Source organism: Thalassophryne amazonica, chromosome 22 (genome assembly GCF_902500255.1).
Source record: "Thalassophryne amazonica chromosome 22, fThaAma1.1, whole genome shotgun sequence".
Lineage (NCBI taxonomy): Eukaryota > Metazoa > Chordata > Actinopteri > Batrachoidiformes > Batrachoididae > Thalassophryne > Thalassophryne amazonica.
In genome coordinates this window covers 33,721,109-33,748,369 of record NC_047124.1, presented here as the reverse complement: position 1 = coordinate 33,748,369, position 27,261 = coordinate 33,721,109, and the positions used below count along the sequence as shown (strand labels likewise).

Genomic DNA, 27,261 nt, shown 5'->3' with positions numbered 1-27,261 from the left:
AAAGCAGTTTGATGTGTTGATTGATTGTCTGTCTGTCTGTCTGTCTGTCTGATCACAAATCATTTGGACGTCTTCATTGTGGCTCCGCCCACCTGCAGCCATCTTGTTCTTTCGGTCATGAGCCAAATCTCATGACCATAGGTGAGGATCGGAATGTAGATTAATCGGTAAATCAAGAGGTTTGCCCCCCTACTCAGCTCTCTCTTCACCGCGACGGTCCAACACCGCATCACTGCAGATGCTGCACCGATTCATCTATCGATCTCACGCTCCATCCGTCCCTCACTCATGAACAAGACCCCGAGATACTTAAACTCCTCCACTTCAGGCAAGGACACTCCACTGACCTGAGGAGGGCAAGGCACCTTTCTGAGGTCCAGAACCATGGCCTTGGATTTGGAGATGCTGATCTTCATCCCGGACGCTTCACACTCGGCTGCAAACCGCCCCAGTGCACGCTGAAGGTCCTGGTTTGATGAGGCCAACAGGACCACATTGTCCGCAAACAGCAGAGATGAGATTCTGTGGTTCCCAAACCGGACCCCCTCTACACCCTGGCTGCGCCAAGAAATTCTGTCCATGAAGGTAATGAACAGAACCAGTGACAAAGGGCAGCCCTGGCGGAGGCCAGTGTGCACTGGAAACAGGTTTGACTTACTAACGGCAATGTGAACCAAGCTCCTGCTGCGGTCGTACAGGGACCGGATAGCCCTTAGCAAAGGACCCCGGACCCCGTACTCCCGGAGCACCCCCCACAGGGAGCCTCAAGGGACACAGTCAAACGCCTTCTCCAGATCCATAAAAGACAAAGCTGACTATTATTACACCTCTAATGTTCACACGTCATCTGACAGACACAAGACAAACAGGACAACAGACACAAAGACGTCACATTGTCATAGTGATGTTCTGCTTGTCTGGCAGGCCTCAGGTCAAAGGTCACAAGGAGGTTGTGGTGCAGTTGTGTGTTTTAGTTTGTATCCCAAACATCAGAAAATACACACTGAGAAAGAACCAAAGCATAAAAGAACTTTGAGTGTTCAGTATCTGTACAAACCATTCAGAGGATGGGGGTGTCAGCGGGAGGTGGTGAGTCTGCTGTGGACAAAAATAATAATTATAATAACTATTAAAAAAATACCTCCATTGGGAAATTGCCCTTGTAATATGAATTAACTTACGTTTATGGGTCAGTTCATGTCATTCTTGTGGGTTCACAGTTCTGGTTCTTCTTTACTGAAAGTTGTGACCATCAGCAAGATTTTTTTCCAAATGAACAAACAGAATATAGAAAAAGATACATCTAGGAACTACACACTTTCATACAATCAAAGTGTCAAAATACAGAGAAATATAAAGTAAGAATTACAAAACAAAATGAAGAAAGAAAATGCAAGGACGACCTATAAAGGAAACAAAATGTTGGATATATTTCAAATAAGCAAGAAACGACATATGTCTCCACAGATCTTTCTATTTTGTTGGAGCAACAAGACAAACTGCACAAACAAGTGACAAGGTCCAAAGTTCAGGACCCAGTGTGAGGAGCTCAGTGCTCCCATTTACGAGTGCACATGTGTGGGTCAGTATATAATGAAAACAGAGAGCGAATCACTCAGTGCAGCGCTTACATGAGCCAGCTATCATCTGTCAGCCTGCCAGAAAATGTGTCCCCTGTCTTTATAGCCGGTATTACACTCTACCATCTGTTATTACCTCCACCAAGGAGGTTATGTTTTCGGTCAGTTTGTTTGTCTGTTTGTCAGCAGGATGACTCATGTTAAGTGAGACCAGCGTGCACGGTTTTAAATCACACACAGGAACTCGCTCAGCTGAAGCAGAAGTCAAGGTAGGAACTTTATCACATGAACCTCTTCAAACTCAAAGAGGTTAATAAGCTGAACAAATTAATGCCGAGATCTTATTTGGAATCAGGTCAGATCTCTGAGCATTGCTCCATCCACCACATCACATTACATCACAGAATCGCCTTGAGCTCTGGATGGCAACCACCCAGACAGACAACAGGTCCAGCCCCACTAGAGCCCATACAATATGGATTTGTTGGGGTGGCATATACAATGCAGATTTTTAAAGAGTAAAAGCAAAAATATTACACCAAAATATCTGCTGATATAAATTTACATTTTAAAAAATGGCAATGGCTCGCCACATTTCAATGTCAAGACGTTATAATAAAGAAATGTAGTCGAGGCTCGATTTGTTACAGTTCAAACAATTTTATTATTGATGAATGGAGCATACAACTAAACCACATCACGCTGCCGTCACTGAGATTGATAGTCCACGACTTTAGCCGCTCAGCATTTGCACAAAATAGACGTCTTGCCTATTTTGACCTCGCCTAGCTGCCAGTATAACGTCGCTGTAAAATGCCCACTCTGGCTGAAAATGAGTGACGGCTGGTCGCTTTTCCTCTGTCTCTTGTAGTTAATGTGACCAAGGAGTGATGCCATTGAACCTACCTCTGTTGGACAAACTATGTAATGACATCATTTCCAACAGCCAAACAGTATTTCTGCATTGTTTATTTTGGAAAATAAGTTTTTATATCAGCAAAAATAACACTAACAGGCTCATATCACCCACCAACCGATATACTGATCAGGCTCTAATCCACCGCTTAAGAGAAGCCATGTTATCTACCACAGCCAGGTGAGATGTGGGTGTCACCATGGACTTCTCCATCCGCTGGTGCCAACACTGCTGGATCATGCTTGGAGAAAATCACCACATAGCCACAATATCAGGTGATCGTACCCAAGGGTCCTCCAGAGAGACAACCAGTCATCACCTTAGGTCATAGGTTAATATCCAAGTCTCAAAATTGTGCAGTAGGGCAGGAAGAGGGCCCCTACAGATGCGGATCTTCGTCTTGCAAAGGTATCGGCACTGCCAAGCACCTCTATCCAGTGAGCACATGACCTCAGCTTTTTGTTATTAGGAATATTGTAGCCAAAGCTTAAATTTAATATTAAAAGAAAGACATCATTCTATCCCACAGACCACCTGCATATGCTCTCTGACCACATGCGTAAATCTTTTTCCACTCCTCCTCTGTGGCAACTGCATCCTCAGCATCCTTCTCCTGATGTCTTGTATCTGTCCCCTACATATGTGCAAACCATCTTGCCTTTGTCTGTCTCTAAACCACCTTTCCTACACTGTCCATCTGGTTGCATGTCTGAATCATAAAATTTAAATTACATTTTCCCCTCTTACAGTGTCCAATATTTTACAAAGCATCAACTCAAAATAATTTTCATAAGTTTCATAATTTAAAACCTTGCACTGTGATATGGCAGCAGACTGCACTATCCACTGTGACAACACAGATGCTGGAGCTGCTTTGACTTTAGTATATATACAAAAAAAAACCCCCAAAAAAACCATCTGATATCTGATTTATGTTTTGTGAATTTTTTTTATTTTTTATTTTACAGTGAGAACAGTGACTACAACGTGTTTATGCCAAATGACTGAAGATACAATTATCATCATTATGGCCCACTCACACGGCAATTCGTGAACAAACGGAAAAAAGTAAAAAAAAGTCACAATTCTTTGAGAAAAGGTGGACGAAAGAGCTTTATCACCGAATAGCCTGCGAAGCAAGAGTGCAAAAGGGACGAAAGAGGAACTTAAAACAGAAGCTAACGATCTCAACGGTTTAAACGAAATGTGCCTGGAGCCACTGCTGGAGCAGTGTGTGTCTGCATCTCCAAGTTCCAGGACTCTGCTGGGACGGAGCTCATAGCGCCTGAGTCCTGGAGAAACTGTTCCTCATCCAGAACAAAAGAGGGATCACCATCATCAGAAACCTCACTGTCTAACGACACTGCGCACTCCGTCTTGCTCCAATGAAGAAGAAAAAATAAATAAATAAAATCTGGTGTGCCGTGGTCACTGCATTATGTTCTAAACTATATACATTGATTTATAACAGAAAACTGGCAAAATGGGGAGTAAATATAAGTGTAGAGATGATTGAATATATCAGAGCAGTATATTGATCAGGGCGTGTGAACGTGCATTGACTCACGTGCAGTTATCTTCACCAGTCGCAGCTGATCCACAATGTGAATTCTGTCTTCCAGAACAGCTCTTTACATAATCTTTTTAATTATCTACTTGTTGCTACATGTACATAAGGGCTGGATTGTCATTCCTACACTCATATTGTTATATTTAGTAAAAAAAATAATAAGCGCACGCAACAGCTGCATTCCAGTATTGCTGGAAATTACACTTTTTTTGTTGTTTCAAATTGAGCAGATGCTTGTGCCAAAATAATTAATTGTATCCACACAAAAGATTAATTCTTCCCTATATAAGGTGCCTGAGTCCATTGAAGCTGACTCCTCACCCAAATAAAAAACAAAATAAACAATCCAGGCAAGCAGGCCGAGTTTGCCCTATAATTTCCGACAGTACATGAACGCAGCAGCAGCTTCAGTGCGGAGAAACAGGCTTCTGTACTGTGTGAAAACATTCAGCTGGTTGAACGAAGTCAAAATAAACAAACGATTAAAAACATCAAGAACGACAGCAAAATGAAACACGGACGGATTGATGTTTTCGTTGCCCTTCATTCAAATTTTTCAACACTTTAAAAATCTTTTCTTGTTTCGTAAAGCCGGGCAGACACTGTACGATATTTTCAATCATTGTACTTGGCTCCAGCTCAAACTGTGCGACAAAACCGCAGGGTGTAAAAGTTCGGAGCACATAATGTTCTCACACTGTACAGCCCGATGCTCTGATGCGATCTGACTGCTCACATTGTACGTTCAAAAACCATACCTTGGACTCGTTTCCAGAAGCAAAATGTAAACAGAAGCTTTTTTTCTTTTTTCAAACTTTATTTACATTTCTTTTTTTACAAATCAAAATAAAATCAATTTTATTTATATAGCACCAAATCTCAACAAACCGTTGCCCAAAGGTGCTTTATATTGTAAGGCAATAGCCGTACAACATTTACAGAAAAACCCCAACGGTCAAAACGACCCCCTGTGAGCAAGCACTTGGCGACAGTGGGAAGGAAAAACTCCCTTTTAACAGGAAGAAACCTCCAGCAGAACCAGGCTCAGGGAGGGGCAGTCTTCTGCTGGGACTGGTTGGGGCTGAGGGAGAGAATCATATAGCAGCATATCTACAAGAAGTCTCTACAAAAATCATAATTTTGTTGTCCAATTATTGCTGACTTCCCCTCCAACGTCATGAGCTCCAGAAGGATGCGGTCAGCTGACCTTCAGGTGGGCTGATGTAACGACTCTGCAGCGACGTCTGCAGGTGAAAGACAAAGTCATCATTTTTTAAGACACTGCATACTTAAATGTGACTTTTTAAATTTGTCGAGCACCGAGTGACGCACCTCGACAAACAACTTGAGTCGGGCAAAGGAGGCCATGTCCCCGCTGATCGTCACAGACTCAATCCTGCAGACAAATAAAATACTCATCAGAAGGAAGAACACCAAGGCCACAGACAGTTCATACAAACCTTTTTTTTTTTTTGGAGGGGCAGGGGGGGATTTAATCAGGCTACATTTCAGATAATCTGGTTTTAAATAAGATCTAACCCAAAGTTTGGCAGGTTTACTTTTCAAAAGCTTTAATCAGGTAGAAAAGTGACAAACTGAATACAATTTAATAAGAAATTGATTTGAAAAAAACAACTTAAATCCTGGATGTTGAACAAAGGGAGATATTTGACTTTGCGCTCTAAGATATTCATTGACATTTTATTGAATATTTTTTCTGACATTTATACTTTTTTGTCATTTTGAAGTGGATCTAAATTAAATTGGACGTCGGGACTCAAAAGCTTCAAAATGTTTGACTCAAGTGATTCATTTAATAATTCAAAACTCTTCAGTGAAATTGTGTTTCCTAAAAAAAAAAAAACTACATTCATAATTTGAAGTATTCTGGAACTGTTCACATTAAGGTGATGCACATATTTAAGGTCGAAGGTGAGCATGTACCTTGGGAGGTATTCCTCTTTCAGCAGCAGGATGAGTTTCCAGAACTGGTCCTGATAGGCTTTCATCAACGCGTGACCACAAACCTGCATGAAGGCGACAGTTTAGACACCTCCACAAAATGCAGAAGCACAGAAAAAGTTTTAAAATGAACCAGAGCATTCTCTCTAAACACACAAAGCTCCAAGTGTGCTGATATAGTTACTCTTGAAGACCACTGGGAGACCGTTTCTGCAGCATTTTCAGTAGAACAAACTCTCAGCAGTTACAGAAAACATGGTCGAGGTTCCCCTGCTTCATGTTCGGTTGCTTCAGCCTTACACACACACACACACACACACACACACACACACACACACACAAAACTCACTTCCAGGAAATCAAACAGCAGCGTCGCTGTGACATCAGTCACTGGCTCCATGTTCAGCATCTGGGCGATCCAGCGCCAGCCGTGGTTCAAACCGTGAGGGCCCAACTGAAACAACATGAGGTCCAACATCAGTTATTCACATGTCTCACAACAACACACAAACAAAATGACACAACCACACATTAACTTGAGAAACATTTGTCTCTTTTTTCCTTCCATTCCTCCCAGGTATTGTGTCCAAATTACACCAAACCTGACACTTAAGGAGGTGGGTTCTGGAATCACCAACTAAGACCAAATTTACCAAAGGTCAACCATTAGGACCAGGTCATAGGTCAAAATGTAAGTTTTTCCACTAAAGTTTACACCACACTTGGCACATATATGGAGGTTGGTTCTGAAACTGCAAGTTGCAAATTTGTCAAAGGGCAAAAATATTTATGGTGTGTGTGTGTGTGTGCGTGTGTATTTGATGTTGCTGTTTGTTACCACCTGCTTGGAGCTGTCGGGCCACTTCAGCTGGATGATGCCAGCATAGAGACGAATCATGCCAGTCATCCGATTCAGGAAAATCCCATGGGCTTCAACTCCAGAGTCATCAACACGATAACCGAGAACCCTGCAGATGTGATGACATAATACACAAAACCTTACACACATTTCTCTTATTTTTAAAATCTATTTTTCCAAGAGGAAGCACACAACATGTGAAACAATTATGATCACTAAAGGACACATTGCACATTATTTAATGTCCCGGTTAGCAGCACAACATAAAACTATCCATGAGTGTAAGTTTATCTGCACACAGTAATAATTAGTGGTCACTGATATATTTTATTGCCAATTATCCAAGGTCTGTGTCCCAAGAATGCTCCCTGTGAATTTGAAGACTCTGGCAGCAACAGCACTGGACTTATGCTGAGCACAGACAGACAGACAGACGGACGGACGGCAAGTCTTCGCAATATCCGATGGCCGTATTTGATGGCCTCGGGTAAAAATAATCTATGTGTACCATAGATTGGTAAGGAGTTGCGTTCCCAAATTAGCTGACTTTATTCTCATTAATATGTTTAATGTTAGCACAGAGCATCCTGGAAACTGCATCAGATATTCTACCACCCAAGGGGCAACCATGTCTGTAAATATGAAATAGCAACTGCATGTCATTACAGAGATACTTTCACAAGAGCCCATACTGTGTCTCCATGAAACACGCAGTGACGTGTTTGTTCCACTGACCTCTGATATTCTTCCATAGATGTGCCGGCCTTCTTTGGGGGGTAATGTGGGACTGCATACGGACACTTCTTGTGCAAGTGAGCGAGGATGAGGTCTCCCAGTCGCGGGTGGCGCTCCCATATGCCCGAGACCACCACAGCGATGGGGAAGGCTGCTTTGTGATGGGAAGCCACTTCCTCTTCTCCTTGTTTCTACAGATGGAAAAAATAAATAAATAAAAATGACAAGGTGGAGATCAAAGTGGAACAGAAATAGCTTCGCCCCTGCAGCTATCATTGAACTGAATAAGCAGCAGCTGCTATCACACATGGATTTTCACTGCCTTTTATTGATCTGTTCTTTTTAAATGTGGTGGCCAAGTGGTTAATGCACTTGGTTTCAGTTCAGAAGGCTCCGGGTTCAAATCCCACCCCTGCCACATTTCTCCATGTAATGTGGAGTTGCGTCAGGAAGGGCATCCGGCGTAAAAATCTATGCCAAATCAACATGCAGATCCACCCTGGATTTGCTGTGGCGACCCCGAGCGCAAACAAGGGAGCAGCCGAAGGGACTTTAACTTGTTGGAACCTTGAACACTTTTACCTTTACTTTTGAGTTTTTTTTTTTTTTTTTTTTTTTTTTTTTTTTTTAAATGGTATTTTAGTTTTAACATAATTTTATGTCAAATATGTGTTGTAACACTGTTTCCTGTATGTGCATTAGACGTTTACCTCGCTGACTGCAAGCAAATCTACCTACGGGTATAAATAAAGTAACCTGTTACCTTTTACCCGGGGGCACTGTTGAGCTGGTGATGGAGTAAGATGTGTTTTGTTTGAGCTCCTGTCAAACTTTTTATATTTTAAGTTAATACTTGCGCTGCACATTAATACATCAACCAATTTGCTCTGCAAATATTTCAGAAGGGGGGTGAAGGTATACATTTGAGTAAATGGCGATGAATCTGGGCAAATTTACAGTCACTGGAGCAGTGACCACTAGGCCCAACACCACCTCGAGACACACTCCTGCTGCCACCCTGGCAGGAATGTCTCCGGCACAGCCAGCTAAACCAGAGATGGACATCGACTCTGAATTTGGAAATTCTTCTCTCGCTGAAAACTGAAATTCCGATGATTATAAAATCAGAAATAAAATCGCATTTGCTGAAGACTTTGATTTCCTTAAAAGTGAGTTCCAGGCAGTAAAAGCAGAAGTAAAAAACAACACGGTGGCGATTCATTATGTAATCCACCAAATGAAAAAGACAATCCAAGAAATGGAGACCGGACTGTCAACATACGACGTCTCTCCATAAAATATAGGTCCTTTTTATTTTTTAAACTATATGGATTTCATTCATGTTTTTACATCAGACAAGCTTGAACCCTCGTGTGCATGCGTGAGTTTTTCCACACCTGTCGGTGACGTCATTCGCCCGTGAGCACGCCTTGGGAAGGAGTGGTCCAGCCCCCTCGTCGGATTTTCATTGTCTGGAAATGGCGGAATGAAAAGGGCTTTTTTCCATCAGATTTTTTTCAGATGCTGTTAGAAACTGGCACCTGGAAACCATTCAAAAAATTTATCTGGCTTTCGGTGAAAATTTTGCGGGCTTCACAGAGAATAAGGACTGTTAACTGTCGCTTTAAGGACCCCTTTAAGGACGGTTGTCGCGCCGCGCTCCGAGCTGCTCGATGACGCACAAACCACTGGATAATTTCTAAGCTGATGGCTCTGTGGATACGAGACGTCGTGTGCTCTTTCTCTGGTAATCACAAGAGCTGGACATCAGCCATTTTCCAGCAGATTTCACTTTTAACCAGAGATTTTGTCATGGAACGCCGCGCGGAGGCTTCGCGCATCACGACCGATTTGCTTGATGAGCGAGTGAAAGGAACACCTCCGTTTTGGCGTGTCAGTGGACAAGTTTGGACATGTCTAGCTCTCCACAATTTCTCTGATACTTACTGGACTGGTAAGCATTGAAAGCCGAGACAGGCATGTCCTAACTTGTCCTCTGACACGCCGAAACGGAGGTGTCCTTTGTCTCGCTCATCAAGCGAATCGGTTGTGAGGCGCGAAGCCTCCGCGCGGCATTCCATGACAAAATCTCTGGTTAAAAGTGAAATCTGCGGGAAAATGGCTGATGTCCAGCTCTTGTGATTACCAGAGAAAGAGCACATGACGTCTCATATCCACAGAGCCATCAGCTTAGAAATTATCCAGTGGTTTGTGCGTCTTCGCGCTGCTCGGAGCGCGGCGACCGTCCCTAAAGGGGTCCTTAAAGCGACAGTTAACAGTCCTTATTCTCTGTGAAGCCTGCAAAATTTTCACTGAAAGCCAGATAAATTTTTCGAATGGTTTCCAGGTGCCAGTTTCTAACAGCAACTGAAAAAAATCTGATGGAAAAAAGTCCTTTTCATTCCGCCATTTCCAGACAATGAAAATCTGACGAGGGGGCGGGACCACTCCTTCCCAAGGCGTGCTCACGGGCGAATGACATCACCGACAGGTGTGGAAAAACTCACGCACGCACACGAGGGTTCAAGCTTGTCTCACGTAAAAACATATGAATGAAATCCATATATATAAAAAAAAATAAAAAGGACCTATACTTTATGGACAGACCTCGTAGTCAGGCGAGGTGGTGACTTTGCAGACTACAGTAAATACGCTGAGGATAGAGGTGACAGAGCTACGAGACAAAAGAGAGGAGATGGAAGGAAGAGCACGGTGGTGGAACATCAGAATATCGGGGCTGCCTAAGACAACTGGATGGAGTTCCACAGCATCAGTCTCAAAGCAGATGTGCTACAGCTGGATAAGGAGGTGCTCATCGACTGCTCACACACAAGCCTGGAACTAAAAAAAAACCCACTGGGAAACCATGTAAGATAGTGGACAAGCTCCAAGATTTCAAGACTCTGTCAACGTAATGAGCCGGGCGTGCACCCGTGCTCCACTTCGGTACAACAGGGAGGACAGTTGCCATCATTCTGGATTACACGCAAGAGTCACCAGAGCAACAGCCACGTTCACCGAGGTCAGAAAGCTACCTCCACAACCATCAGAAGTCCAGTTTGGCATACTGTTTCCAGCCTGTCTCCATATTAAACAGAAAAAAAAAGAATTTACCAATGCAGATAAAGCAATGAGCTAAGTTTAGAAGCACCTCATTATCTTTTTTTTTTTGTTATACAGTACTGATCACCTTCATGCATAGGCTAAATATTATTTTGTTATAACCTTAGCGGACCTGTCACACTTGACAATTTAGCCAGCATATGCTGACAGCCCGTTTTCCACCGAGCGGTTCGGATTCAGTACTGCTGATTTGTGTTTCCACCACCAGCAGAACCCTTTCGTGGTGGCAGGCAGAACACATCAATATTGACAACCATGCCATCGAGCACACTGACGCTGTCTCTTGACCTCTTGTTAGACACGGCGGCCAATTAGAAAACTTTAACATTTTTTTTTTTTTTATTTTATGCAGAAGAATCAACTGATGTCTGTGGTAAACACTGACGTGAATGAATGAGGCGCTGTGTAAACACTGACGTGAATGAATGAGGCGCTGTGAGTCTTTCAACTTTTAAAATATGTTCATTGTCTGGTTGTGAAACACACCGGCGTTCTCTAGTTCAGACTGTGAGACAAACCACCGTGGGACTTCTTTTAAACGCTATGTTTCTTCAGCCACGAGTAAGAAAGTAAAGTATTTTCAGACGTCATTTTCCACAATCAGGACACTTGATGTGGATAAGTTTTCGTCAAACTGTTGTTGACCCCAACTGAAATGAGCAGGTAAGATTAAGACTTTATATTTACTCAGTGTGTCAATCAATCAATCAATTTTTTTTTATATAGCGCCAAATCACAACAAACAGTTGCCCCAAGGCGCTTTATATTGTAAGGCAAGACCATACAATAATTATGTAAAACCCCAACGGTCAAAACGACCCCCTGTGAGCAAGCACTTGGCTACAGTGGGAAGGAAAAACTCCCTTTAACAGGAAGAAACCTCCAGCAGAACCAGGCCAGGGAGGGGCAGTCTTCTGCTGGGACTGGTTGGGGGCTGAGGGGAGAACCAGGAAAAAACATGCTGTGGAGGGGGAAGCAGAGATCAATCACTAATGATTAAATGCAGAGTGGGTGCATACAGAGCAAAAGAGAAAGAAACAGTGCACATGGGAAACCCCCCAGCAGTCTACATCTATAGCAGCATACCTAAGGGATGGTTCAGGGTTCACCTGATCCAGCCCAACTATAAGCCTTAGCAAAAGGAAGTTTTTAAGCCTAATCTTAAAAGTAGGAGGGTGTCTGTCTCCTGATCCGAATTGGGAGCAGGCTCCCAGGAGAGGAGCCTGAAAGCTGAAGGCTCTGCCTCCCATTCTACTCTTACAAAACCCTAGGAACTACAAGGTAAGCCTGCAGTCTGAGAGGCGAAGCACTCTATTTTGGGTGAATATGGTACTACGAGGTCCTAAGATAGATGGGACCTGAGTATTCCAACACCTTATAAGTAAGAAGAAGAATTTTAAATTCTATTCTAGAATTAACAGGAAGCCAATGAAGAGAGGCCAATATGGGTGAGATATGCTCTCTCATACTTGCTGTATTAATCAGCGTGACTCAACATGCTCTTAACCTATATAAAACTTAGGCCAAAATGGCAGCAACTGCTGTGCTTCAAGACAATGAGTAGCAGGCGATGGTCACGTTGAGAGACAGTTTTTCAAGATGGCCGAGGTTTCACCCAGTCCCTCAAATCCATGATATTTTTGGCTGATTTTGATATACGAGGTCTGTGAGAAAACTATCCGACTATCCGGCCAACCACCAGTAGAGGACCTCCACTGGTGGTTGGCTCTCACCGCGGTATTGTATCACTTCCTGTTCCGGAGCACAGCAATGTTTTGCTGTATCTGTTCACTGTTTAATCTGTGCAGTTAGATTGATTTAGTTAACTAGATAACGTTTTGTTTCACAGTGTAATCTTCATGTGCCTTAGCTAAAGCACTCCTTCTGATGCAGTTTTATTTGTTGTTATCTATCATCCACCTGGTCGTTACTGTGAGTTTTTCTATGAATTTTCGGACCTTTTGTCTGACTTAGTGCTTAGCTCAGATAAGATAATTATATTGGGCGATTTTAACATCCACACAGATGCTGAGAATGACAGTCTCAACACTGCATTTAAACTATTGTTAGACTCGATTGGCTTTGCTCAAAATGTAAATGAGTCCACCCACCACTTTAATCATACCTTAGAGCTTGTTCTGACTTATGGTATGGAAATTGAAGACTTAACAGTATTCCCTGAAAACCCCCTTCTGTCTGATCATTTTTTAACAACATTTGAATTTACTTTGATGGACTACCCAGCAATGGGGAATAAGTTTCATTACAGTAGAAGTCTTTCAGAAAGCGCTGTAACTAGGTTTAAGGATATGATTCCTTCTTTATGTTCCCCAATGCCATATACCAAACCAGTGCAGAGTAGCTACCTAAACTCTGCGAGTGAGCTAGATTATCTCATCAATAGTTTTACATCCTCATTGAGGACAACTTTGGATGCTGTAGCTCCTCTGAAAAAGAGAGCCTTAAATCAGGAGTGCCTGACTCCGTGGTATAACTCACAAACTCGCAGCTTAAAGCAGATAACCCGTAAGTTGGAGAGGAAATGGCATCTCACTAACTTAGAAGATCTTCACTTAGCCTGGAAAAAGAGTCTGTTGCTCTATAAAAAAGCCCTCCGTAAAGCTAGGACATCTTACTACTCATCACTAATTGAAGAAAATAAGAACAACCTCAGGTTTCGTTTCAGCAATGTAGCCAGGCTGACAAAGAGTCAGAGGTCTATTGAGCCAAGTATTCCTTTAACTGTAACTAGTAATGACTTCATGACTTTCTTTGCTAATAAAATTTTAACTATTGGAGAAAAAGTTACTCATAACCATCCCAAAGACATATCGTTATCTTTGGCTGCTTTCAGTGATGCCAGTATTTGGTTAGACTCCTTCTCCTCGATTGTTCTGTCTGAGTTATTTTCATTAGGTACTTCCTCCAAACCATCAACATGTCTATTAGACCCCATTCCTACCAGGCTGCTCAAGGAAGCCCTACCCACCTATCTTAGCTAATTATAGGCCAATCTCCAACCTTCCTTTTCTCTCAAAAATCCTTGAAAGGGTAGTCGTAAAACAGCTAACTGATCATCTGCAGAGGAATGGTCTATTTGAAGAGTTTCAGTCAGGTTTTAGAATTCATCATAGTACAGAAACAGCATTAGTGAAGGTTACAAATGATCTTCTTAGGCCTCAGACAGTGGACTCATCTCTGTGCTTGTTCTGTTAGACCTCAGTGCTGCTTTTGATACTGTTGACCATAAAATTCTATTACAGAGATTAGAGCATGTCATAGGTATTAAAGGCACTGCACTGCGGTGGTTTGAATCATATTTATCTAATAGATTACAATTTGTTCATGTAAATGGGGAGTCTTCTTCACAGACTAAGGTTAATTATGGAGTTCCACAAGGTTCTGTGCTAGGACCAATTTTATTCACTTTATACATGCTTCCCTTAGGCAGTATTATTAGACAGCATTGCTTAAATTTTCATTGTTACGCAGATGATACCCAGCTTTATCTATCCATGAAGCCAGAGGACACACACCAATTAGTTAAACTGTAGGAATGTCTTACAGACAAAGACATGGATGACCTCTAATTTCCTGCTTTTAAACTCAGATAAAACTGAAGTTATTGTACTTGGCCCCACAAATTTTAGAAACATGGTGTCTAACCAAATCCTTACTGGATGGCATTACCCTGACCTCTAGTAATACTGTGAGAAATCTTGGAGTCATTTTTGATCAGGATATGTCCTTCAATGCGCATAACAAACAAATATGTAGGACTGCTTTTTGCATTTGCGCAACATCTCTAAAATTAGAAAGGTCTTGTCTCTGAGTGATGCTGAAAAACTAATTCATGCATTTATTTCCTCTAGGCTGGACTATTGTAATTCATTATTATCAGGTTGTCCTAAAAGTTCCCTGAAAAGCCTTCAGTTAATTCAAAATGCTGCAGCTAGAATACTGACAGGGACTAGAAGGAGAGAGAATATTTCACCCATATTGGCCTCTCTTTATTGGCTTCCTGTTAATTCTAGAATAGAATTTAAAATTATTCTTCTTACTTATAACGTTTTGAATAATCAGGTCCCATCTTATCTTAAGGACCTCATAGTACCATATCACCCCAATAGAGCGCTTCGCTTTCAGACTGCAGGCTTACTTGTAGTTCCTAGGGTTTGTAAGAGTAGAATGGGAGGCAGAGCCTTCAGCTTTCAGGCTCCTCTCTTCTGGAACCAGCTCCCAATTCGGATCAGGGAGACAGACACCCTCTCTACTTTTAAGATTAGGCTTAAAACTTTTCTTTTTGCTAAAGCTTATAGTTAGGGCTGGATCAGGTGACCCTGAACCATCCCTTAGTTATGCTGCTATAGACTTAGACTGCTGGGGGGTTCCCATGATACACTGAGTGTTTCTTTCTCTTTTTGCTCTGTATGCACCACTCTGCATTTAATCATTAGTGATTGATCTCTGCTCTCTTCCACAGCATGTCTTTTTCCTGATTCTCTCCCTCAGCCCCAACCAGTCCCAGCAGAAGACTGCCCCTCCCTGAGCCTGGTTCTGCTGGAGGTTTCTTCCTGTTAAAAGGGAGTTTTTTTCCTTCCCATTGTCGCCAAGTGCTTGCTCACAGGGGGTCGTTTTGACCGTTGGGGTTTCTCAGTAATTATTGTATGGCTTTGAATTACATTGTGAAGTGCCTTGGGGCAACTGTTTGTTGTGATTTGGCGCTATATAAATAAAATTGATTTTTTTTTTTCCCCCAAACACTATATGGATTTGAATCACGTGTGATTACATCAGACATGCTTGAACCCTCGTGGGCATGCAAGAGTTTTCACGCCTGTCGGTTACGTCATTCGCCTGTGGGCAGGCTTTGAGTGAGTAGTGGTCCCCTCTCTCGTCGATTTTTTTCATTTTTTAGGAATGGCTCAGAGACTGCTGCTTTGCTTGATCAAAATTTTTTCAAAAACTGTAAGGCACAACTGAGTGGACACCATTCGAGAAATTCAGCTGGTTTACGGTGAAAATTTTAACGGCTGATGAGAGATTTTGGAGTGTTACTCTCGCTTTAAGGACTGCCCACGGAGCCGGTCGGCGCAGCGCGCTCCGAGGCCCCGTCGTCTGGGTGTTTCGAGTCTTACAGGACAAGTTGGAACATGCCCAGCTGTTAAACAATTTCTCAGATACTCACTCGCTGAAAGCCATCAAAAGCCGCCTGAATTTTACAGAAGGTTTATCAACACGGAGGTGTTTTTCCTGTGGCACGTCACCATGAGCGGTTGTGCGCCGACAAGCTTTCATTACAAAATCTCCTTTAACAGTGGAATGTCCGGATAAAATGCTGATCCCGACCTCTTCTGAAAATCCTCTGTTATCTCACGATGTCCTGGATCAACAGAGCCTGAAATGTGGATGTTCTCAGCTCGAAACACCCAGACGACGGGACCTTGGAACGCGCCGCGTCGACCGGCGCTGTGGGCAGTCCTTAAAGCGAAAGTAACACTCCATAATCTCTTATCAGCCATTAAATTTTTCACCGAAAACCAGCTGAATTTCTCGAATGGTGTCCACTCGGATGTGCGTCATAGGTCCTGAAAAAATTTTGATAAAGGAAAGCGCCATTTCTGAACAATGAAAAAATAGCCGGGAGGGCTGTACCACTCCTCATTCAAAGCATGTCCACAGGCGAATGACGTCACCGACAGGCGTGACAAAACTCACGCATGTGCACGAGGGTTCAAGCATGTCTGATGTAATCGCACGTGATTCAAATCCATATGTGCTTATCCATTTCATCATTCTGGAGTTTCAGCACCTTCACCTCCTCGACCAAGTCCAGAATGATTTTCTGCTGCTGCCTGACAGCAGAAACCTCTTCCGACAAAAACTCCAGAGATTGTTTGATGTCATCGATATCCTCAGCCACTTTCTTTGGTCCCAGTTGTTTGTCAGTGACTTGCATTCAAAAAAGCAGAGCGCAACAAGGATTAAAAATCCCAAAATATATAGTGCAAAAGTCCAAAAGTGTTAGACTCCTGCGTAGCTCCAAACGCCCCGCTCACGCATGTGCTGTCTGTGCCTGAATCAGACAGTGCATCAGTTTACACTTGATGCTCACAAAGCAGGAAAAGGATATACAGTGCAGGTTCATTGTCCTGTTGCACAGCAGCCTGCTCCAGGTTTTTGAAATGGAGCAATAACTCCACCTGGTGGACAGGTACCACTAATGCAGGTACAATAGAATTATGGCAAGAGCTCTAGTATCAGGATAATTTTGTAAATTAAAGGGACATGAAAATAGTGGTTGTAACAAAGAGGGGAAAAGAATTTACCTTTAATATTAAAGACTCAATTTAAAAATGTAAAAGGTATTTTGGGAATTTTACCTGACCACCATTTCTTATTATTGTGCTATCTGCTTTTTGAAACCAACTCTTTTGTTACTTTATATATTAGACACAAATAAGATGACTCACCACGAGCATCTCTGCTGTTCTATAATAAACAAAGTCCAGGCCCTGTGGATGATCAGAGGTGGAGACAGACCTCCCCCCAGTCACCACCGGTCGTCCGGAGAGCAGCTTGTCCAACTTGTCGAAGATTTCTCGAAGCTGGTTCCCGGAGACGCTGGAGATCTGATTAATAGGGGTGGTGGCTGCTTTCTTAAGGTCCATCCTCAGCTTCTTGATCTGAATGCAGGGAAGAGAAATCAAGACAGTCTGCACAAAAACCAACTCAGAAATAAATCAAGCCGTCAGCTGCTGTTTCACATAAGAATCACTTCAACAGCAGGTTTTTTTCTTACTTGTCTATCATGTCACCATTGTGGCACAAAATAAATGTTCTGTAGCACAATAAATAAATAAATCCTTTGTTGCCATTATCACCCACCATGGGATCACTTTTACATATGAATTTAATTCTCTAAAAATTACATAAAGTTCACATTCAAAAGTAGCAGACAAGTGAGAAATCTGGCAAATTTTCTATATTTTTAAATTGCGCAGTTTTAGGCTGAAGGCCAGTAATAACTAATAACAGTAGACAAAGAGCAACCATCTGAACTCTTTTAGCTTGTTTGCAGTAAAATGCATGATCATCTCATAATTACAAGCTCAGCAGAAAGAGACTAGAACTCTTTAAAGCACATTCAAAAATTCTAGTATGAAATAGTTTCCAAGAACTTCACCCTCTTGTGGATTGCATAAGAAATCTGAGAAGTTCATGATTTTTGTTTGACCCCACCAAAACACTTAAATCCCAGTAGCATTCAAAACACAGGGGGACTGATTTTCACATACATAGTTAATTTATTATTATTAACCAAATACTGCATTATAGAAGTTCACAAGCAAAAGCACAAACCAACCTGGGTATCTTTAGAAGATGAGAGCAGACTGAAGGACTGAGCGCACTGACTTCCCGATTCCTGAAGCTGGTTGTACCACGTCAGTGTAGCATCATCTGCGTTGGACTTCAGCCCTGGTGGCAGAAACCATGCGTCAAATGTTTACCAATACAAAAGTAACATGCAGGAATAAATCTGAAAAATACAGTGTCAAGTATCGGTGTTCACAATACCTGAAAGGCAGCTGTGACTTACTTGTGTGAAGCGCCTTGAGGCAACTTTGTTGTGATTTAGCGCTATATAAATGAAATAAACTGAAACTGAATTGTGACTGTGGGCACTTGGGAAAATGCTATATAGAGAGATTCCACCTTTTTTAAACGTTTTTGTAAAATAAACTACAATAGAATTTCTTCTTTTGTGATTTATGGCATTATAACTACTTTGCAGTGCTGAAAAGCCATTTCTGAGTTTGACCTATGACTAGCTATGTTTGTATTGTTACCACAGAGGTACAGGATGTGCAGGTGCAGTGAAAAATAAGCCCATAGAGAGCAAACAATAAAGCACGAAGAAATTGCTTGGGGTTCGACAGATTAAAACAAAGACGGAATCTGGAAATAACCTGAAGCAAAGCGGAGTGGTGTTACTCCGCGTAGTGGTGTTTTAGACTCCGTGTCATGCATTCAAACCGTATAATGCACGGCTTCTCGTTGTTTAATGCGCTTATGCCATGGTCCCACACAGTGAGCTAACACAAGTATTTAATTTTCCTGATTGCTTCCACTGTCTGAATCTCACCTTTTCTCTCAGCTTTCTCCCTGGCCAACTGTGCGGCCGTCTTCTCGGCCAGCTGCTGGGCCTGAATCGCTGCCTGCTTTTGTAGCTCCTCTTCCTCCTCCTGCTCCTTTTTCTTTTTCTCCTGCACCTCAGAGGCCTCTTTGTGCAACAGCTGGAGGAGATCCCTCATTTCGTGAAGGGTTCGATCCGCCACATTCATGTCCTCCATGCAAGGAAAATCTCCCTGGAAGAAGAGAGAAGTCTTACTCACATCCAAATCCTAGTTCTTGTTTGTGTTTTGACACAAAGAACATGACGCACATTTTTGAAAACAAAAACAATGCAAAAGGGGGAAATCTAGGATTTTTGGGATGCACTATTACAAATATGCTGACTTGAGACTTGACTATTCATGACGACTTTGTCCCACCTCTGATTAGAGGATGAGAACAACCCCAAGAAAACCATCCCAACCATGAAGCATGGGGGTGGAAACATCATACTCTGGGGGTGCTCTTCTGCAAAGGGAACAGGACGACTGCACAGTATTGAAGGGAGGATGGATGGGGTCATGTATTGCGAGATTTTGGCAAACAACCTCCTTCCCTCGGTAAGAGCATTGAAGATGGGTCACGGCTGGGTCTTCCAGCATGAAATGACCCCAAACACACAGCCAGGGCAACTAAGGAGGGGCTCCGTAAGAAGCATTTCAAGGACCTGGAGTGGCCTGCCCAGTCTCCAGACCTGAACTCAATAGAAAATCTTTGAAAACCTGAAAGATCTAGAGAAGATCTGTATGGAGGAGTGGGCCAAAATCCCTGCTGCAGTGTGTGAAAAACTACAGGAAACATTTGACCTCTGTAATTGCAAACAAAGGGTACTGTACCAAATATTAACATTGATTTTCACAGGTGTTGAAATACTTATTTGCAGCAGTAACATACAAATAAATTATTTAAAAAATATATACATTCTGATTTCTGGATTTTTTTTTTTTTTTTAGATTATGTCTCTCACAGTGGACATGCACTTAAGATGAAACTTTCAGACCCCTCCCTGATTTCTAAGTGGGAGAACTTGCAAAATTGCAGGGTGTTTAAATACTTATTTTCCTCAGTGTGTGTATATATATATATATATATATATATATATATATATATCTATTTTGTTCAAGCTACAATCTGCATATAATAGTTTCATTGAATATGTCCCAGAAAGACAGACTCAAACTGAACAAAGTTCTACACCTGAGCTGAATTTAAGCAAACCATTCAAGCAATAAATGGTAAGAGGAGCACAGTGGAGCACTGCTGCTGCAGTGAGTGGCAGTGGTGAAAGTAGATGAGTTGGAATACTTGGAGGGTGAACTATGCAAAGAAGTGGAGAGTGTGATAAAGGCATGAAGTGCAGGCAGGGTGGAGTGGGTGGACAAAAGGCAGGATTGATTTGTGATAGGACATTTGCAAGCGTGAAGGGGAAAGTGTACAAGACAGTGCTAACAACAAGACAGGAGGCGGAGCTGATGATGCTGTGATTTGCTTTGGGAGTGATGAGGATGAACAGGTTTACAGGGTACACAGGGAGAAGGATGCTGAGGATGGAGCCACCAGTCAAGATGACAAGATTGAGGCTAAATAGAAGGTTTATGGACTTGCCGGGTGGAGGGCATGGGGTGGTTGGTGTGACAGAGGAAGATGCAGAGGACCAGGTGAGATGGAGACTGATGATCTGCTGTGGTGTCCCCACCAGGGGAGGAGCCAAAAAGAAGCTGATGCTGTGGATGCCAGACGGTTAAAGTAACAAAAATAAAGTAAAAATAAATAAACTAAAAAATGCAGACCTCACAGTCACAAGGGTATCCCTTTGAGTGACCCCCCTCCCCCTTCAGAGCAAGAAATATCAAATATAAACAAACTCCATAACTGACCTCTGATGTTTTTCTCACAACCTCTGACACCTGAGAGCAGAGCTGGTTCCCACGGGTGCTGTATGTACTGAGACAGGTTGGCGGGATGAAGGTCATAGTCTGGGTGGACAGCTGCAGCTGCTGGTTGAGCTGCTGCAAGATCTTCTGGATACTGTTGAGGTTCCGTAATCTCTCACTGCCCTCCGCCTCCCGCTGGCGCTCAAGCTCCGCCTCCCGCTGGCGCTCAAGCTCCGCCTCCCGCTGGCGCAGGTTCAGGATCTGACAGCAACAAGGATGAAGACCAAACTGATTAACTGGCAGCATTCATGAGCAGTCATCAAACCGCTAAGTAACCAGTGGTGACTGGATGAGGGCAACGATACTACACCAAACTGACAGAACATACAGAGTGTTTTTAGCTAACAGGAACAGGAATCCAGACAAACAGAAATGTCACTATTTCCCGATTGAAAATTCCAAGATACAAATTGTAAACAAGAGCAACAGTCAACACCAGTAACATTGTGACCTCAGTCTTAAGACATAACCTGCATTGTATTATCATAATTAGTTCAATAGCTGTTCATTGATTATTTACACCGACTGCTCATGGTGAAGTCAATGTAGGTGATTTGGCCTGAGTTTCCCAGATGAACCTCTGACTTCAAGCTCACTTTCAACATATATATACATTGTAAAATCCAGTGTGGGAATAGACAAGTCACGAACAGTAAGTTCTCGCATCTTATAGTTCTCTAAATTAAAAGGGCAAATAATGAGGACAAACTGATTAGATGTTCCTCAACTCTGGTGCCACAGGTCAATCCAAAAACCACATCTGTTTTGCTTATGTAATATTCCATAGACAGTGCCACCCGCTGGACATTTCTAGGTTTGTTGCAGAAAATATCATCATCACATGCATGATGAAAATTAGGAGCAGGTGTGGTTGAAGTGATATGCAGCTTGAATTGCGCTGTAATTTTCAAAAACCCCGGTTTGGTTACCATCAAGAGCAAAGCTGCTGCCTGGTAAATTGTGTTATTAATTTAATGTGTGCTCGTGGAGACAGAACTACCAAACCTCTCAAATACAGCAGACCACAATACCTTTATTCTGTGCTCTTCCTTCAGCTTCTCCTGGCGCCTTATGCTCTCTTTAGTCCTGCCATGCAGAAAGAGGCGGTGGGGGTGGGAGATAGAGTTTCAACACACACATCATATCAACCTTCTCAGAAATGTTCACCACCAGCAAATGCCAGCTCTTACTCTCTGTCGATCATGTCTCTCATGCTCTGATGCTCCTGCCGCTGCTTCATCTCCATCAACTCTTCAAAGTGTTTCAGTTGCTCTGATGCATGGCTCACTATGGCTGCAAAAACCTGCTCCTGTCTCTCCTGCCGCAGCCGGAGTGCCATCTGGGCCAAGAGATGGAAGGAAGCGTTTATATTTTATATGTGCAAGACATTACTTGAAACTTTGCTTCTGATGCTTTAGGGGAGAGACTTAAAGCTGACACTCTCACCTTGGCCCTTTCCCGGTATTCCTCCTCACAAAGCCGTATCTGGCCCGCGATCTCCATGGCTCTGGGCGAAAGCACAGACAGGGCAGGCGGCAGTGTAGGGCTGGAAACGTTACAAACATCTGGTTCTGAATGGCCGTTCATCGTCTGACTGCTGGTAGCCTGTATCACATTAAAGTGCAACAAAACTCAAGTTCAACACAAACATTCCACTTTTTTTTGGGGGGGGGGGGGGGGGGATCATAGCTGAGGAAGAGTGTTAAATTTCACCTGTTAAAATAGGAAATGTAGGTCAGCGCTTCCCATTTAGGTCTCCATTCTCAAATGTATTTTAGATTAAGTGACTTTAATTGTATTTTAAATTAATTTAAATTCTAATTCTAAGTCACTGTTTGTGACTTTAAAAATTTGCAAATCAGCTTTTAGTTGTGGAGCCATTCAGTCAGGCTGCACAATCAAACCAAACAGACAAGATACAGTGGTAGGTCAAAGTTTGGGCCCCCTGACGATTTCCATGATTTTTCTTTATAAATCATTGGTTGTTTGGATCAGCAATTTCAGTTAAATATACGAGGTCTGTCCAAAAAGTAATGGACCTTTTTATTTTTTTCAAAAACGATATGGATTTGAATCATGTGCGCTTGCATCAGCCAAGCTTGAACCTTCGTGCGCATGCGTGAGTTTTTTCCACCCCTGTCGGTTGCGTCATTCGCCTGTGGGCAGGCTTTGAGTGAGCACTGGTCCAGCCCCTTCGTCGGATTTCCATTGTCAGGGAAATGGCTGAGCGACTGCCGCTTTGCTCCATGAAAATTTTTTCAGTAAACTGTGTGAGACAGCCAGGTGGAAACCATTCATAAAATTCAGATGCCTTTCGGTGAAGATTCTATCAGCGTCACACAGATTAAGGACCATTACAACCGGATTAAAGACGGCCCACACCGGCAGAGGGCGCGCCGCGCTCCGAGCGGCCATCGACAGGCTGAAACGACCAGATCATTTCCAAAGTGAAGGCTGTGTTGATCTGGCACGTCGTGTGACTACCAGAGAAATCGCAGAAAATGTGGACATCAGCACTTTTGCGGCACATTCCACTGTTACAGGAGATTTTGTAATGAAAGACGTGCAGAGGAATTCGCGCGTCGGGACGGTGCCGCTCATGGCGCACTTAATAGTGCTTACCAAGCCAATTTTGTCTTTCAATAATTAGTGCTAAATGTATTCAAATCAATTAAATGATAAGGGTGCCCCAATTTATGCACCTGCCTAATTTTGTTTAAATAATTATTGCACACTTTCTGTAAATACTACAAACTTCATTTCACTTCTCAAATGTCAGTCTGTTCGTCTACTATATGACATATTTAACTGAAATTTCTGATCCAGACAACCAATGATTTATAAAGAAAAATCGTGAAAATTATCAAGGGTGCCCAAACTTTTGCATACAACTGTAAATTAACATGACTGTCAACACACAAGCATGTCAAAGTAAACTAAATAAATAGAGCATTATTGAAATGTTCAGATTTGATGCCAAGTGTGAAACAACTGAGACCATGGTCCTCTGGAAGAAAAGGGTGGATTGCCCCCTGCGGGTGAGGAGAGAGTTACTGCCCCAATTGGAGGAGTTTAAGTATCTCGGGGTTTTGATCACGAATGGGGATAAGTTTGAGCATGAGATCGACAGACAGATTGGGGCGGCGTCTGATGTTTTAGGGAAGCTGTACCAGACCATTGTGGTGAAGAAGGAGCTGAGCCCAGAAGGTGACACTCTCGTTTTATCAGTAAAATTACATTCCTGTCGTGACCTACAGTCATGAATTTTGGGTAATGACTGAAATAATAACGGTCACGGAAACAAGCGGCGGAAGTAAGAGTAAGGAAATAAGAGGGGTGGAAGTAAGAGTCCTCTGTCAGGTATCTGGGTTTACACTCCTCGACAGAGTGAGAAGCTTGAATATCTGGGAGGGACTCCAAGTAAAGCCGTTGCTGCTTCGCATTGAAACTAGCCAGGTGAGGTGGTTCAGGCATCTAGTGAGGATGCTTCCAAGTGATCTCCCTAGAGACACCTGCCAAGCACATCCAACAGGGGAAACCCAAGGTACGCTGGAGAGATTATATTTCCCATCTGGCTTGGGAATGCCTCAGGATCCCTCGGGAAGAGTTACAGGACTTGGCCATGGATAGGGAAGTGTAGGATGAGCTGTTTAGTCAGCTGCCAGTACAATCCGAATAAACAGCCAAAAATAAATGGAAAAACAAAAAATGAAAAAATTTAATAACCATATGAAACTTGGATAAAATGAAATCATGCTTAAGCAAAAGCTACTGAACCAATATGGGAACAATCTCTGGAATTTTTCCAAACTGGAAAAAGGCTTTTTAGTAACCTTTAATATCTAAATTAAAAGATAATATGGTGTCAAAAGTACAGACATGACTCTTTCATGGTGACATCTTGACTACAAATTACTGGGTTGTTGTTTTTTTGGTTGTTTGTTTGTTTTGTCTTTTTTTAATGAGTTTGGGAGGTCTTACAACATATTCCAAAGCAACTTGTACAGTGCACCTGGAAAGTATTTACAAAGTATTCACACGACTATCCCCATGAGTTTACTCCATTTCTGAACAAGGGTGTAACATAACAAAATGTGGACAAAGTGCAGCACTGTGAATACGTTCAGGATGCACTATATTAAATAAATAGATAATACAGTACTGTCAACTATGACCACAAGATGGCACTGTTTACAACCACAGATGGCACTACTCAATTTCTCTGATTAACTGCTGGTGACGTGTGGCATGCTGATGTACTCTGTAAAGAGACCTGTTACTATTCATTTTACCCTTTAAAATCCATTTTATTAGTAAACAGACCAGGCCGAACAATCTACGGGGAATCTCCAGCACCAATCAGGGTTACGTATTTCCTTGATTAAAAGCCTTGACCTTGAATTAGGAGCTGCCTCATTTAATGGCTGAGTCAAATTTTTGTCTGAAAAAATAAACGCCTGCCTTAAATAAGTGCTGGGCAATATGTGCATTAAAAGCATTACATGTAGCTGAGCCACTCTTTTTCCCCTCAGTCCGCTGCGGTGCCTTAAAATCGTAAAGCCTGATTTATGCTTCTACAACTCGGTGGCCATGCAATGGCGTTGACATGCGCATGACCCTTTTAAAGTTCTTTGTCGCGTTGGTGGGTGTCTTATTATCAAATGTATTTGATCCATGATCAAAATGTAATCTGCGGGCGCACTGCAAAAACTATTAGATAAAATATGACGGGAGAGGAAGGAGTGAAAATGTAAAAGTGACAAATCACGGCCCTGTTGGGTCTCCATTGTTTGGCAGGTGCATGTCATGCTGTGGGGAGGGTTCGCAGCCCCACAGAGGGCTCTGATCTAAAGCAGTTGTCTTTGGTTTGCCACACCCAGGGATATATGAACCTTAACACCATATTACAGTGCAGTCAGCAAGGAGCATTTTGTTAATCACCGGCCTTGAATAAAGGCCTGCCTTGTTTAGGTGCCAGGTCTGAGCACAGTTTGAAAAAAATAGAGGCATCGAATTTCCTCAAATCAGCAAGTGTCGGTGCTGAAATTCATTTCGTGCCTGTTGTGACTGGGCACATCCAGACTGTTTTCATTAAAAACCCGAGGGGGTTTTACTGAAAATGCATTGCGATGGGGTGGGACGTTCTGTCTCATGTGAGCAAATATCCATTATAATATAATATCCAATATCCAGGCGCCTTTCATTGAGATCGTGAGCTACGGTTTTGTTAAGTTCCTCTTTCGTCCCTTTTGCGCTCTTGCTTCGCAGACTGTTCGGTGATAAAAGCTCTTTCGTCCACCTTTTCTCAACGAATTGTAACGTTTTTTAACTTTTTCCCTTTGTTCAGGAATCGCCGTGTGCTGTGTGACTGGGCCATTACATGGAAAACCACAGAAAAACATTGGGACTTTTGCTTTAGTCCGGTGAGTGCGAGTATCCATTTATACATTGACGGTTTAGGTGGGTTTTACTGTATATGCGGATGAATATCATCAGCAAAGCTGGATTTTCTAAATCTGATTACCAACTACTTACAGTGCAAGTAAGTCGTGTGACATAAAGGGTGAAAAATGGAGGAATATCCCATATTTCATTGCACAGAAATTAGAAGCTGTAACTGGCACACAAAACATGGTGAGATTGCACGTGTATAAATTAAACCACAAAAGCAAATAATTTAATTAAACATATTCAATTATATGGACACACACAAATTGCTCACACTAACACACACCATGAGACAACAAAAATGTCAGATCATTGTGTAGTCAAAGGGAGACTCACCTGCTCAGCGTCAAACTTTGAAGGCAGAGCCACTGAAAGCACAGTGGGTTTACCGTTGACCTCAGGAGTAGATGCAGCTGAAGAAGGACAGGCTGGACTCTCCACAGAAAAGCCAGGGCTGGAGTGTCCAGAGCTCACAAATGATGTCTGCAAAGACTGGTTGGTAAGCCGATCCAGAACAGCACCAGCAAATGGGGACAAGCTGAGAACCTCATTGTACCCTGCCAAGATATCCTGCAGAAGCACAGAAAAGTTAATATCATGCATGCAAGCTTTAAACAGTAAATTACAAACTCAAAGAAAATCTCTCTCTCTCACACACACCGCGTTTAGTTAAATAGTTCAACATTTCATATTCAACATATATTCTGTATGTTCCGAGTCATGTAGGAACTCCCTGTTCTTGGTCAAATTTATACCAAACACTGCTTGTTTGGACTTCTGTGATATAACTCCATATCTGAACTTTGGTTTGTTAGTGATTTAATTACAATTGAACAATTTTCTTGTAAAGGTTATTCCGAAATGAGCAATAATTATGGGGAATTGAAATCTGATAGCTGCAAAATAAAACAGTGGCTGCTTGAGTTTAATTAGGTAAATCCAACACTGTAATATTCACA

General features: G+C 42.4%; 1 protein-coding gene across 1 annotated transcript in view; it reads right to left on the bottom strand.

Annotated features, from left to right (window-relative positions):
* The window catches only part of LOC117503795 (NLR family CARD domain-containing protein 3-like), a 554,615-nt gene that overhangs the window by 413,766 nt on the left and 113,588 nt on the right, over positions 1-27,261 (bottom strand). The gene's annotated exons all lie outside the window — the stretch shown is intronic.